The sequence below is a fragment of the Haliotis rubra genome, unplaced genomic scaffold (genome assembly GCF_003918875.1).
Source record: "Haliotis rubra isolate DU_JTF1 unplaced genomic scaffold, ASM391887v1 Scf127, whole genome shotgun sequence".
In the NCBI taxonomy this organism is placed as follows: Eukaryota; Metazoa; Mollusca; class Gastropoda; order Lepetellida; family Haliotidae; genus Haliotis; species Haliotis rubra.
In genome coordinates, this window is record NW_025765192.1 from 1,900,001 (window position 1) to 1,915,880 (window position 15,880).

General features: G+C 40.2%; 1 long non-coding RNA gene across 1 annotated transcript in view; it reads left to right on the plus strand.

Moving 5' to 3' along the window:
• LOC124266644 overlaps nucleotides 1–10,717 on the plus strand; it is a 17,161-nt gene extending 6,444 nt beyond the window's left edge. The window contains exons 2-4 of the long non-coding RNA XR_006895808.1: nucleotides 2,635–2,640; nucleotides 9,735–9,738; nucleotides 10,706–10,717. This is a non-coding gene — a long non-coding RNA (uncharacterized LOC124266644). The remainder of the gene's footprint in view (nucleotides 1–2,634; nucleotides 2,641–9,734; nucleotides 9,739–10,705) is intronic.
• The last annotated feature ends 5,163 nt before the right edge of the window (nucleotides 10,718–15,880 follow it).

The window sequence follows — 15,880 nt, forward strand, 5'->3', positions numbered from 1 at the left end:
TCGTCATATGAGCGAAATATTCTCAAGCACGACGTTAAACCCAATTACACCTCACCTCACCTCGCCATACCCACGAGCAAAGTGAGTGGTTTTACGTCGCTTTACCCGCGACTTGACGCGGACAAAGGATTATAATCAGTACCAATGGCATGATGGTGTTTAAACTCACAAATACGAATGGCTAAACAAGTTTTTAGCCTAAAAAACTTCTGATATGTGCATGATAAAAATAACCGTATGATATTGAAGAATGGATTTATATCATTCACATAAACGTAATATTGATATACATATGTCGCTAGTTTCCGGTCACGTGACATCTGATCACATGTACCCCTACTGAAACGGCAGAAATGGATAAGCTTGAGTACAGAAAACTCATAAAGTTTTTGTTCCTCTACGGCCACCACATTGAATAGCGATTGACATCAGTACGAGTACCTCATGGGACCCAGTACGCGTACTGCTGTCAATCGCTCTTCCAGTATTTGTACTTTAGTATCAAACATAACATGTAGTACATCTAACACTTTAAACAAAGACATTGGGTATTCGTAGCTTTGTGAGCCGTGACAATTTACACTTGTGGGAGCGGTACTAAAAGTTCATGATTTAGACGACCAATTGTCTAAATTCTATTTTTCGTGAAGACCGTTGACTTTGTGTACGGGGATTGGATGGTTCAATCTGAGATTGTACGTTCGAATCCCCGCATGAGTCTCAACCTAAGAAACTATTAGAATTTGTACTTTAATAGCGAGTTAAAATTTAACGTCCCATCGACATTATTTTAGTTATATAGTGATATACGTATTTTGTTAAGATTTGGGAAAGCATTATAAATGTGGGGATCATAGGGTTTGCACGGGCTGCAAATAGTGCGTTCGTGACTACCCGTGAAGATCCGGGTTCGAATTGGTCCTCAGGAACTAATGCTTGTCGTAAGAGGCGACGAACGGGATCGGTGGTCAGGCTCGCTGACTTGGTTGACATATGTCATCGGTTCCCAATTGCGTAGATCGATGCCCATGCTGTTGATCACTGGATTGTGTGGTCCAGACTCGACTAACTACAGACCGTCGTCATAAAGCAATCATGTTTAGACGGCAAGGGTTCGTTGTTGATGCTAGAGATGTTAGCATGCCGCTAACTGCAGTGTAGAACGGCATTCATTCATGAAAGCATACTTGCATAATCGTTCTCTACACGTTTCCACAACCAATGACAAAACGGTGAAACCGTCATTTCAAGCTTTTTATTTTGCTACGTTCATAAACAGCGGTCAGTTATGAGAGTGAGTATGATTATACGCCGCTTTTAGCAATATTAAAGCAACATCACGGCAGGGGACACCACGAACAGGCTTCACACATTGTACCCATGTGGGGAATCGAACCCGGATCTTTGGCGTGACAAGCGAACGCTTAAACCACAAGGCCCTTTCGGTCGAAGCAACATGGATGTTATTTAGCATTGATCGAGAGTACATAAAATGTACGCGTATATACTGTCCATTGTTATCCATGGATTATTTATGTTGAAATAAAGATATGTATGTAATTGGGTGAGAAGTTTCCACTCACAGGCCAAGACAGTGAGATAGGATCGAATGACAAAAGCTGCCCATGTTGTGGTTGACCTGTAGGGTTGTAGCCTCCGCATGTCGTGAACCACCATCCTGACTTGTGGATGTTTGCACAGTTGTCAGCACTGAGGTCGTTGTCGACGTCGTAAGTGGAGAACTTCGTTCCATTTGCTTGCGTGAAATAATCACCGAGGACGTGGATGCCCCCGTCGTCTTGATTAGGGTAACCAGAGTCGAATGTGAATTCGTACCCACCAGTCTCTCCTCGCACCTGCATCATTATCACCATCATCATCATCATCATCATCATCATCATCATCATCATCACTTGCAATATAACATGGTAAAAAGAGAGAGATATCGTCAAGACATCGATTATTAGTATTGGGGATACGCCAAAACTTGATGTGCCAGTAATAAAAACTCCTGAAAGCATGTTCCCGATCCGTTGTGATTTGTCTGCACAATACACATACACGCGGGTCTCGCTAAAGTGGTAAATATTCCACGACCTGTAGGGCTGGCTACAATGATCAGTAATCGGCAACATCGTCGATTAGAAAAAGATTTATGATGATCAATATGAAAACTGTGTTACTGACAATATCATGCATAAAATTTTGTGATAAAATAAGTTCGTTTCAATTTACTCACACAATATACAAAATTAGGTCTTTATTCATGGGCTGCTCCCAAATCATTTTGAAGACATTTTTTGTTAGTAAAACATGCATAAGCATGTCCCCACTCACCAGTGATGTGAACTATATTCATTTCCTTCAGACGTTTTTTGGCATTTATGCTCAAAAGTTACTTCTCCAATATTTATGGATAATCCATCTAAAAGTTTAGGTAACAGGCATTAACCACTACGGTTAAGGGTAAGAAAATGGTTCTGGTATTTGCGAGACAGGGGTCACAACAAAGCCTAATAATTAATTCCAGACCACGATTGTGTTAACTTCTTCGAGAGGCATTTTAGAAGTTGTATAGATGAAGGAAAACCAAGTTCTATGGATAGTGGAAGGAAAACCAAGTTCTATCCATAGAACTTGGTTTTACTTCACGATTGTGTTGCTATGGCTAGTGGAAAAACACGAATTACTTCCCCTTGGACAACTGACATTTACATTCAACACTGGTAATATGAGTAATACAAGATCTTCCAATACATGGAACCAGTGTATATCAATCTGTTGATGGTTTGGTTTCAAAGATCGTATGGCAGAAACTTGTATGATGCTGCTCTAAGACTCCTTACTTTCTTGCTCTCTTATGAAAATAATTTCTTCAATTTAATAACCGACCAATTTGGCCAAGATATTACATGTTCAAGATGACATGACCTCAACATGTTATCCCTGCTGTGTTTGAATAAAAAATGAAACTTAACTGTTTAATACATTTGTCAAGTGTTGAAAGTTTAATAAAACATTAAGGGAAAACAGTGACTGTCCCCGATAGTCGGTTTTGCTTGACTTTATCTAAACGATATATAGTATGGAACTAATACATGTGTTATCCATGCAAATAGGATACAATGACACATGTTCGTTGCTTGAATAACGCCGCAGTCCGCAATATACCAGGTTTATGAGGGTAGTATGTAAGGAAATAAAAGTTAAATGTTAAAGTTTGTTTGTTTGCTTTTTAGTTATGCTTTCATCTTTATTTTTTTGTTACGCTTTAATGTCAGAAGTGCCAAAATGGGTATCGTTAATGAATCATAGTATTATTTAGCTTTCTCTGTATTTGGAAATCGTTTTGAGCCGTATTAGAATACCCATTGCCAATAGAATCAGAATAGTATGATATTTATGGTATATGTTATATACGTACGACGAATCCTTCGTAAACGTATTGCTTGTAGGTTTCGTAACGCGCTTCAACAAACAGCCTGTGACTTCGGCTGGATGTAAGTTGGTGAAGCATCTCGTTGCCAGCCCAGAAACTCCCTGTATTCAGACAAAAACTACTTACTACATTCACGAACAATATATTGGTAGCTTCTGCTTTGTGTAGGCAATATATCACTGCCGAAGGGCAAGACGCGGATGATTATAGTCTGACCTCGTTATAGTGGTCCGTACAAATGTTTGATTTACGAATATTACTTCCAAGCTGGGCATATGTTCTCGTCACGATATGGCTGAGATATTGCCGATGTGACGTTAAATAATAACTCACTCACTCACTCCAAGCTGGGAAGCGGAAGTACAATATTGTTGGATTGTCAGGGTCTCTAGTTCTAGCTGTTTCTCTCACTAGCCTACAGGTACGACGGTCACGGATTCTACCCTTGAAATAAATATACATCATTCCGGATATTTCCGTAAGTTGGGAATGAAATGCGTGTCATATGGTTTCTTATCAAGTGCAAATATGAATGCATTTGGGACTTTCTATGGAATATCCCTGGGACGATGCTCTTCCACAGAAACACCCTGCTGAAAACAATTAAGAGCATGACGTCACTGGAAGCATTTAGAAGATTTAAAACTTCAGATGAAAATGGGATGACGTCATAAGAGGTTTATAGATCGAATAAAGACTCGTATAATAACGGTCGATTAATCATGTAGAAGTGTTGGATTTGATACAAGCAATCGCTAAAGAGGTTTGTCTTAATGCGAAACAGTCGGATTAGCTGAACGATAAGCCCTGTTGTACATGTCTGACAATGAGTTGACATGACGCAATTATCGGCATAACGCATGAGTCAGATTATTGATTATTAATAATAGTCAAATATACTAGATGCCCTTATTTCGGATTAACAAACTTAAATATTTACGCCCGGTAATTATGTATTACATTGATCTGTATCGGCTATTGAATAACCAGAAATATGTTAAATATTATCATCATCTTTTAGGAGTTAGAGGACTAAATATTCGAGGATGAATGCTGTATTTGTTAATTCAGAAAATAAAGTTGTTATCTCCTCAAATGTCTGATAAATGAAAATCAAAAAAGGTCAACACCAAAAAGTAATTAGAATTCTACTAGGTGAAACTTAAAAATATGATTGAAAATTATTTGACAGGGTCATTGAAAATCAGTGATGGCACAAGATGTTCGCAATAGGGTGAACCTGCTCTACAACACACGCTGTGAAGTCGTAAGGAATGGCAAACACACACATAAACATACAGATGCCATTTTTCTTGACAACCAAGCTATTCGTGTAAATATAAAAGCGAATAAACGCTTACCTGTTTTGTTCACAACATACTCGGAGACGCCAAAGCCATCCTTATAGTCTTGCCAACTTCTTGTAAAGTTCACGTAGGGACCATTCCTGCCTACGATCATCAGGTAGGTCCGGCCGCCCCAAACCATGTGGCAGTACACGCAAAATACAGACGTCGATAAACGTGGCTGGATGAAAAAGATCCCTTGTTCTTGGGAATAATATTCCGACCCTTCCGAGCAGTCTGTAATGGTTGGAACGGCTATAATTGATTACAGCTGGTGAGAGCAATCAGTCCATATTTCGTAAATGTTACATTAATTCAACATAAGATTTGGTATCAAAATCATTTAAGGAAGCTGTCATCGAGTGTTATATTTTCTGACAAGGGGCCCATTCCTCAAAGCAATCGTAGTGCTAAGACGATCGTAACTCCCATTCTTTAACATAGACTTACGACAGTCGTAGCGCTACGATGATCGTAACTCCCATTCTTTAACATAGACTTACGACAGTCATAGCGCTACGATGATCGTAACTCCCATTCTTTAACATAGACTTACGACAGTCGTAGCGCTAAGATGATCGTAACTCCCATTCTTTAACATAGACTTACGACAGTCGTAACCCTAAGTCGTAACTCCCATAGTTTAACATAGACTAACAGATGATCGTAACTCCCATTCTTTAACATAGACTTACGACACAGTCGCTAAGAGCGCTCCCATAAGATGACTCGTAACTCCCATTGTTTAACATAGACTTACGACTGTCGTAGCGCTAAGATGATCGTAACTCCCATTCTTTAACATAGACTTACGACTGTCGTAGCGCTAAGATGACCGTAACTCCCATTCTTTAACATAGACTTACGACAGTCGTAGCGCTAAGATGATCGTAACTCCCATTCTTTAACATAGACTTACGACTGTCGTAGCGCTAAGATGACCGTAACTCCCATTCTTTAACTTAGACTTACGACAGTCGTAGCGCTAAGATGATCGTAACTCCCATTCTTTAACATAGACTTACGACTGTCGTAGCGCTACGATCGCTTTGTGGAACAAGGCCAAGCTGTATATATACGTTTATCATATCGGCGAAAGTAGTGAATCTTTTTTGTGTCATGTCGACTTGAATAAACTTATACACTGTGCCAATGTTACGGATTTTTTTATATTGGTTGTTTAACGTCGCACTCAATACTCCAGTACTAGTTCTGTGCCAATTTTGGGAGTCGAACTCGTGCTTTCGGTGTGGCGAACCAACATTATAACCACTGGGTCAAACACTGGAACTATTTCCCGTTAAGTGGCGAAGGCGGGTATACCCAATCGTATTATTTCATCCGTGCTCTAAACATACATTGTTGAAACGAAAATATAATATTGATTATTTAGAAAATGTGTTTATAAAAGTAATGCTATCGTAGTAAAATTGTATGCTAGCAGATGAAGCATCATAGATTAAGTATATTGACTTCACCTTAAACTGGACCCCAAAATAGTGCGTTCATGACTACCCGTGAAGATCCGGGTTAGAATTGGTCTTCAGTAACCCATGCTTGTCGTAAGAGGCGACTAACGGAATCGGGTGGTCAGCCTCGCTGACTTGGTTGACTCATATCATCGTATCCCAATTGCGTAGATTGATGCTCATGCTGTTGATCACTGGATTGTCTGGCCCGCCGCCACTTATTGGGAATATTGCTGAGAGCGGCGTAAAACTAAACTCAATCACCCTTAGGTTAGGGCCCTTCTGTACCCAGGGGCGTAGGTACCACTATAAAAAAAAGCCCGTGCTTACACATGATTGTTGCCAAAAAGGTTGGGCAAGTCCTCAATACTATCTAAATATAAAGCTTTGCAGCCTATCGGGCTTACACGAAAAAATTGGCGTGCTACGCCCCTGGTACCTACCTTGCATAAGTCTTTCACAGCTGTCTCCAATATAGCCATCGAAGCAGCGGCATTTATTCGTGTTCATCAGGTAGGCACCATGACCGTTGCAAACCTGTTCTTCTCCCTACAAAACAGAATTTATTGGTAGAAACACATTTTGTTCACCAGGAAGAATAAATGGCGCTAACGTGAGCATGGGCAATTACGAATAGTAATGTGGTTTCAGTCTGGCGTATTTCAAAGTTCATCTAAATGCACACATGTACATAGGCTAGAATAGGTCAACCTCTATCTATCGCGCAAAAGAAGAGGGTATTACACCGAACCTAATGTTCTGGATCCTATGAGATCCGCGAGACGTTCCAATGGTTATTATATTTCTTATATTTTCCCAAGGATCAAGTTTTGATTTAAATCATATGACTTCATTCATTCATTCATTCATTCGACCGCCTCCGTGGTGTAGTGGTTAGAGCGTCCGCCCGGAGAGCGGAAGGTCGCGGGTTCGATCCCCGACCGAGTCATACCAAAATACGTTAAAATATGGTACTTGTTGGTCCCTGCCTGGCGCTCGGCATTACTGGGTACAACAAGGACTGGTCGGCTCGGAGTCAGTATAATGTGTCTGAGTGGGGTATTCATGCTTTACTGCGGCATGGTATCTCAGTGGGCTAGCACTATAAAACCAGCTTCAGTCTGGGCTAGTACAAGCAGCCACACATACACATACACACTCATGCACGTCGTCATATGAGCGAAATATTCTCAAGCACGACGTTAAACCCCATATCACCTCACCCCATTCATTCATTCATTCATTCATGTTTTATTTATTTCTGTTTTGGGGGTAGGAGGGTGGACAACAATAGTCACTGCTTTCTGGTGTAAACATCAAACAAAATATTACAAAAATCTGTAATTGTCAGCCTACATTGTCCAGCATGAAGGTCTGAAACTGGTTCACGCATCCTGTGTCAGTCAAACCAACGTTGCTGTTGAGATAGCAACTCCCTCCACCGTCCTCTTCTTTGAAACTGAACGACGTGCACGATGGAGAGGTAGAACAGGATAAAGCGCAGCGAATCCGGCTTCCAGAGGACACGATACTTCTACCGTTAACGCTGAGTGGATCAAAACAGGTAACTACTCGGTTGTACAGGCTGCTTGGAAGGTGCCCAAACGTACAGGAGGCCATTAGGCAGAGGAAGGTGATTGAGAACGGTACATTCATCATGGATTCCTTGTACAGAACCTGGTTATGTCACCTGTAGTATAAAATCACAGACACAGAAGTTTCCCAAATGTAATGAACACGTTATGAATAGACAATTGACGTGACCTTTCAATACTTGGTTCATGCGTAAGTTTCACTGTTGAACGTTATCGTACAAACATGGGGGCGGTGGGGTAGCCTAGTGGTTAAATCGTTGGCACTTCACGCTGAAGACCCGGGTTCGAATCCCCACAAGAGCACAGTGTGTGAAGCCCATTTCTGGTGTCCCCCGCCGTGATGTTGCTGGAATATTGCTAAAAGCGGCGTAAAACCAAACTCAGTCAGTCAGTCAGTCGTACAAACATGCCGTGTAACATGCTTGTACAACACAAAAGCAGTTAAACCGTTTAGGCGAGTGAGTGAGTGTGCATGGCGCTTTGAACAGTATTTCTCAGGTACACCACGACGTGCCAGCTCGATATACCAGGAAAGCCCACACAGATGCAGGGCTATGAAGTTTACCACTCTGCCAAACAGACAAGCATGTGAATGGTGATGGTTGGTTGGTTGTTTTACGCCGCACTCAGCAATATTCCAGCTATATGGCGGCGGTCTGTAAATAATCGAATCAGGACCAGACAATCCAGTGATCAACAGCATGAGCAGTGGCGTTGCTACAATGATAAAACAAAGCTCGGGCTTACACATGATTGTTGGTGAAAACGTTCGGTAAGCCCTCTATGCTACCTAAGTAATACAGTTTTGCACCTATCGGGCTTACACGAAAAAACTGACTTGCTACGCGCCTGATGAATATCGATCTACGCAACTGGGATACGATGACATGTGACAACCAAGTCAGCGCGCCTGACCTCCCGATCCCGTTAGTCGCCTCTTACGACAAGCATGGTTGCTTTAGACCAATTGTAACCCGGATCTTCACGGGTCAATGAGACATGTAAAAATATTGAAGACTCACCGGGATTCGAACTGATAGAATTATCAAGATACAATACCATCGTGAACACTTCATGCATCACCTCCTGGTTGTATCTACCTACCTTGACAGTGTTGACGAGACGTTCAAACGTTACACCTCCACTGCACCCTTTGACAAAAGTATGACAGAACGGCCTCGAGGACGACGGTGAAATGTCACCATTAGGAAATGTTCCTGATCAATGATTTTGGAAAACGTTAGTTTTTTCTCAAAGCGACACCCATATCTGTAATTACGTACACAATCTTGCAGTATCATCTGTTTGCGTAAGGCTTAAAACACTTAAAGGAAATCAATTGAGGCCTTTGTGTTAGAAAGATAACAAATTTACTGTGATATTTGTTACGGAAATATCGTTAAGGTGGTGTGTGACTTCCAATTAGTTATGATGTTTACACAAGAACCACCACTGTTATGGTCACGAACTTGCTGATGGAATCGTGTCCCTTCTCCTGGCAAAATGCAAATTCTTTGCTTAAATGTTTGATCTACGTATTTAGTTTCTGAAACCACTGTGTACATTGAAGAATACAGATCGGTTAATTTTAAAGTGTTTTGTTTGCTTGATACAATGAAACGACATTAATGAATTAAGTAACAGATATTAAGAACAGATATTTCACGTAATTTAAAATTTGAGAAAGTTCGTAAACGAAGTAATTTTTCTATTAAAAACATGATCATGCATCTAATATTTCTATAACTTTGTTTAAAGGGGCACTGATCCAGAGCAATTTCCGTGGCCTGGTTGTTGCTTTTGTTATTGTTTTTCTCCTTGGAGTACCCGAATGAAATCCCACAATTCTTGACTGGTTCTTGATCTCTGCTGCGCCACCCCCAAGTGCAGTAGATAGTATTGGCGTAGACTGATCAACAATTATGAAATCATTTTCGCTCGATAATATTTCCATCTTCATTATTATGATAACAAGTGAAAACATTTTGAAGTTTAACCATCTGCCAGTGGTAAAAAATGTTACGACTGAAAAATAACGAAATCAATGTACGTCTTTATATTTTGTCTTATAATCCAAATTAGTTTATTATCATATTTGTATGCATTTTGAAACTTAATAACAAGCACACGATCTGCTTATACTTATAGTAAATGTATAACATGACTGTAATATCAAGACATTTTATAGATTGTCAGTTGAATCATATTTCACACACACGCCCAAAGTGCGACCTAGTGTATGTTGACTGTCTCATTACACTTAAAGGCGAAAAAAAATGATTCTGTTGAATGCTACAACAAATCAATACAAACAAAATGCAAATATTAAAATTAAAACAGACTGAAGTTATAGCAACAATGTCAGGCTATTACCTTGTTCAAGGAATGTATCCATCAAGATCCCCATAAAGGAACGATATGCCATTCATCTGCAGCTGACATAGAATCCTGTTCCATATCATGTGTCTAACAGTCTAATATGCGAAAAAGTGATACATCGTTTCAGTTTTTTCACATTGGTGTATAGTCTCATTGGCCACCTAAGATAGCACACCTGGCAACTAATTGCATGATGCCACATCAGACCTTAATTTACAATGTTGAGTATTTACTCCAGACACGAGAAATGCCAAATGGGAACCTTTGTCGGGTAATCTGAGTGGTTTTACCACTAATTATACCTGGTATAAACTCATTAACTGACCATCAAGTGAATGATGACAAATAGCATGTGTAGGTTTATACCATCAAACACGGGTTACGTGCAATTTTAATTGCCTTGAAAAAACTGATGGGTCGACATTGTTTGAGCATACGAACGGAATTTCATTGTTGCATAAGGAATACATATGAGAGTTTACTCTGTACTTAAGTTAAAATAGGTATATACCTATTTACCTAAGTAAATTTTCAGATTTTCTAGCAATGGCAAAGTGGGGTGGTTTAGTTTACGGATTTGTAGTCATTCAAAGGTCTTTCAGCATGCGGGTGTGGAGTGTTGAGCATTATTTTACATTTGCTATGTCAAGGCTTACATCAAACCATTAATTGATTGGTTGACTGGTCGTTTGTCCCTTGGTGGAATATGCTGAAAATAATACCACAGTGGCACTGCTTCCTCGTATAGGATAACTGCAATATCTGTTTTGATAACTGTAACTACACATCGCGATCACTATTTTGTAAAGTGAGAGTTAGAAAATATCTGATGGTAAATGCACGAAATATATATTTTAATGTACTTAAAGAAATATATTCATGTAAAAAAGACAACTCAATAATGATCGCATTTATTTAGTGTCGTGTTACAATTGTCATAGACAACAATGGATAGCATGGAATACCAGCTCTCGAAAGTATTGCGATTCGCTGTGCAGAGTTACGTGTCTTACCTCTATCAGGATCCGCTGATGATAGGTTAATATCCAATACTCGTCCTAAAAGCATGCCTTAGTCGCAAAGCACCATACTCTTGGTATAGTTAGTAGAAAGGACCACTTACAGTTTTACTTCTTAATTAGGCTGACATGTATAATAAAAATAATAATGTTTACACGAAATCATTTTCTCCCAAACACTTCCGACAGACCGTAAGTAAGAAACATTTCTAAAGCTTCCGGTGAATAGTTTCCAGGAATTGGCCACGAGAGAGCAAGCGGATCAAATGACATGTATGTATCAGATGAAGGTTGTGGTTGCCCTGTAGGGTTGTATCCCCCACACGTCGTGAACCACCATCCTGACTGGTGAATGTCTGCGCAGTTGCCATCACTGAGGTCGTTGTCGACATCGTAGGTGGAGAACTTGGTACCATTAGCCAGCGTCAGTCCATCGCCAAGTACGTGTGCTGGTGTCGGTCCACCAAATTCAAATGTGAATGCGTAACCTTCGTCTTCACCTTTGACCTGTATATAACGATTAATTCAATTGGTTTTGGAAACCAGAAGCACGGAATCACCTGATTAGTTTCAAAACAACCTGGATTTCATATTCGTATCGCAAATACATGACCATCTTATGCTGGACAATTTCCATGTGTGGTGTTAAACAACAAATTCTGTGTTTTTCTATTGCAAGGGCATACTCTACACAACATGTGAGACTAACACTTTAAAGCGTAGCCTTCACTGTGACCTTTCATATGACACATAACGAAATGGCGAGCAGTGCTTATACTTTTTTAAAACATTAATAGCGACAACTGATATAGTGGAGCGCAATAGTGCAGTGGAGCGGAACAGTGCAGTGGTAAGGCGTCTGCTTATCACGCTGAAGGTCCGGGTTCGATCCCTTTGGAGGCACCTAGGTTCGGGTCCCGAGGTGGGCACATTTGCGTCGTATCCTTGGACAAGGTATTTAGATCCCCATTGTTTCATTCAAATGGGTACCCGTGAGGATGTGCTTTTAATGTGTGTGTTTAGTTCATTGCGCCTAACAGGCAGCATGGCTGTATGATCCCAAGGGAGTTGATAAAGTATCGGAAAGTACAATAATGTCCTATGACCGGGGATAGTAATGTACGTAGCGCCGTGAGCAGGCAATGTGCCTGGATATTAGCACCACATGAGCGGACTATTACTATATTACTAACTATATGAGAGGATCAGTAAGAAAGGAGGGAGGACACCAGGTGTGAAAGGAATCAGTATGTCTTTCTTTTCCTGTAGAACCCGCCAGTCACACATTAAATGTTTGTGCGTAGCCTAACAGCATTCCAGCCCTAGGGTGGCGGTCTGTGAACAATCGAGTAGTAATCTATCTGTACCAGGTAACTCTTTCGGTATGAATGAGTGTCGTAATTGTCTGCAGTGCAGATCTGGGACTTGTATGGACCGTATGGTCCTGAGATCTATAGCATTTTACAGATGATTAATCATCAATGTCCTACGCCTTAGGGGCACGATAACATGCACACTCAACCAACCCAGTCAGCCCGAGTACCCGATTCAGCCAATTCGACTCCTTCGATAATATCTGAAGCCACATTACTTTTTACGCTATTCTTTGAAAACTATCTAATTGTTTACTTTATGTACATACCACAAATCCATGATACTGATACTGTAAATACATTCCTCCTTGGAACTTGGCGTCAACGATCAAAGTATGGCGTCGGTTGTTCGTGACATAATGCAGCAGCTCGTTGCCTATCCAGAAATTTCCTGCAATCAAAAACCGTTACATTCCCATTACCAATCTACCAGCTGACACTACAGGATGACACTGTGGATTATAACTATGAAGTAAAGACTGCATTTACAGCTGACAAACAATAATCTTGCACCGCGACCAACCAACAAATATGGCCACTTCTTATTATGTGTGGGTTTTTTAAACGTCATTCTTAATTTTCTCGAACGCTTACTCTATAGAGGGGAGGTGGGGTAGCCTAGTGGTTAAAGCGTTGGCTCGTCAAGCAGAAGACCCGGGTTCGATTCCCAACATGGGTAGAATGTGTGAAGCCCATTTCTGGTGTCCCCCACCGTGACATTGCTGGAATATTGCAAAAATGCGGCGTAAAACTAAACTCACACACTCACTACCCAGTAGAGATGTTTTGTACTTCATACGTTAAATCTCTGACCAAACGGTACTGGCAAATAGTATAGAAAATACTGCACATCTGATATTCAGGTAACATAAAATCCTTTTACCATACCCACTTATCATTTATCAGTGTTTATCACTGATGAAATGTGATCTAGTACTGACATGGCCTACGGTCATCCGTGTATACGTTTTCATGAATGTAGGGGCATCATAAAATATATGTTAATATCCAATATCTGATCTTCTGTCAAATTCTAGTTGTAAAGTGTCCTCAGTTATCATTACATGTTCTCAGTTTATTCAGTATTGTCTTACGGCTACTAGAAACTTTACATGCAATATTGATTGATATTTTCGAGTGTCCCCTTCTTTCGTGAAAGGTATGACACGAGATATCGGAGAATATCTTCCAATCAGTTAAGAGAAATAAGGTGTCAGGTCAACGAATCCTATCAGAAATTCATATCAGTTTCCATTATCACTTGCAATGTCAGTCATTCATAACATGCAACTATTCAAGAACTGTTTGACATCCATTTATCAGAAGTTGACGGATGACAAAGAAACAAACTTCTATGGACAAGAACTTTATGCAATATGCCTGTTATATAGCCACGTTTCGGTATCGACCATTATGCCGTGTTAAGCACTATATACCCCGCGAAGGTTCTTCATGACAGAATCTCATGGAGCACCTTTGCACACATTTATTTGTCTGTTCATTATGAAAACACAACGCACAGCAGTTATTTAATAAGAGCCAAAGATGCTGGACACAATTATAATGGCAATGTTGATTTTGTTGATGGTTCTTCACTGGACGATGAAAATGACAACTACAAAGTATATTCTTTTTAATAGGCCCATATACAGCCTCAGACTTGTTCAAGCCAGCAAACCTTGATCAAACAAATGAAATTATAACGTTGAATTTTCTATCCCTTTTGACAAGATTGTGATTTGCAAAACAAGGCAAAATGTCTCGCTTGCATTCCGAGTACCCTGTCGACAGGCACCCTATTGTTCCCATTGCACTTGGTTTGGTACCTCCTGGTCTCTAATCGCAGATCAAGGATGTGTCCGGGTTCGCCGTCGGGAATAGAACCCTTCTTACACCCTTGGTAATGCAGAAGGCCGCAGTGTTGGAGAGGCTACATTTTCTCCAAAATGTTCTTAGGCAGTGCTTCCTGGGAAGTATCATTCGCTGTCTGTGCTGCGTGTAAAGGTGACGCGAGCTCAGAGCTCATGATGAGCTTAACCAGCCTGACAGGATCACCCGAACCCTATCTGCTGCATTCATCTATCCGAATCTGTAGAACATAATACCGTTTTAACTTCAATTCTCAGCAGCAACAAAAATATCACATCCAATTACCATTTTGTGTTGTCGATGCTTGTCTGAGGTCACCGAATCCATGCTTATAGTCGTACCAATTTCGGTTGAAGTCTACAAAGGGGAAGAAATTTGCCTTCCACATGACGTATGTTCTCCCCAGCCAGACCATGTAACAGAGCGCAGTGAAAGGATGGTGTAACGGTGAAGGCTGAACGTAGAAGACCCCTATTTCGTCTCTGTATTGCCCAACAGAGAAGGCTTCACTGCAATCTGGAAAAATTGTTTTAGTGATAAAGAAGATTGGCTCCAAAATATTACGGAAACATATTGCGGGATCTCCATGTGAAACTGCAGAATGGTCCTTCACTGACCTGGCACAACAGAAGTTACATAGATCATAACTACTGCCGGGGGAGAAAGAGCAGAACATATTTATACAATACTTCATAAGGTAAAACCATATCTCTGAGAGAATATTGCCCTTCTGATCACCTAATGATCGATTGTTCAAAACTATTGTCTGTTTGCAGTGAAAACGTACCGATGAATTTCACTTTAAACAAAAAAGTAAATCAAATAAAGTGAAATTAAGATTACGAATCCTCATAATTTTACCTTGCCAATTGACCATTTAAATCTTAATTCAACTAAGGATAAAAGTTGTTAACGCTCACCACGTACCGCACGTGCATTTGTTTCACTGTTCCAACTACTGTGCTTACCCCCTTGTAATACAAACCAATAATAGCGATTTGAATCTATGATCGTTTGTGAAACAACTTTTATCCTAAGTTGAATAAAATTCTGAGATTTAAATGGTCAATTGGCAAGGTAAAATTATTAGGATTCGCAATGTTAATTTCACTTTATTTGCTTTACTTTTTTGTTTAGAGTGAAATTCATTGGTACGTTTTCACTGCAAACAGACTATAAACCAATGGATTCTATGAGGGCATATTTTTGTAAATCTCATACCAACAATGCGAATGCATAACAGTCGTACCGCATGTTCACAACATAGAGACGTTGACGTGATGTCACCTTTCAACTGTGGCTCAACTCCGTTCAACCCTGAGTACATGGATATACATGTATTCAATAACAAGGATATTGTCTGACACTGTTTCAACAGTGCGTCTTTTTGA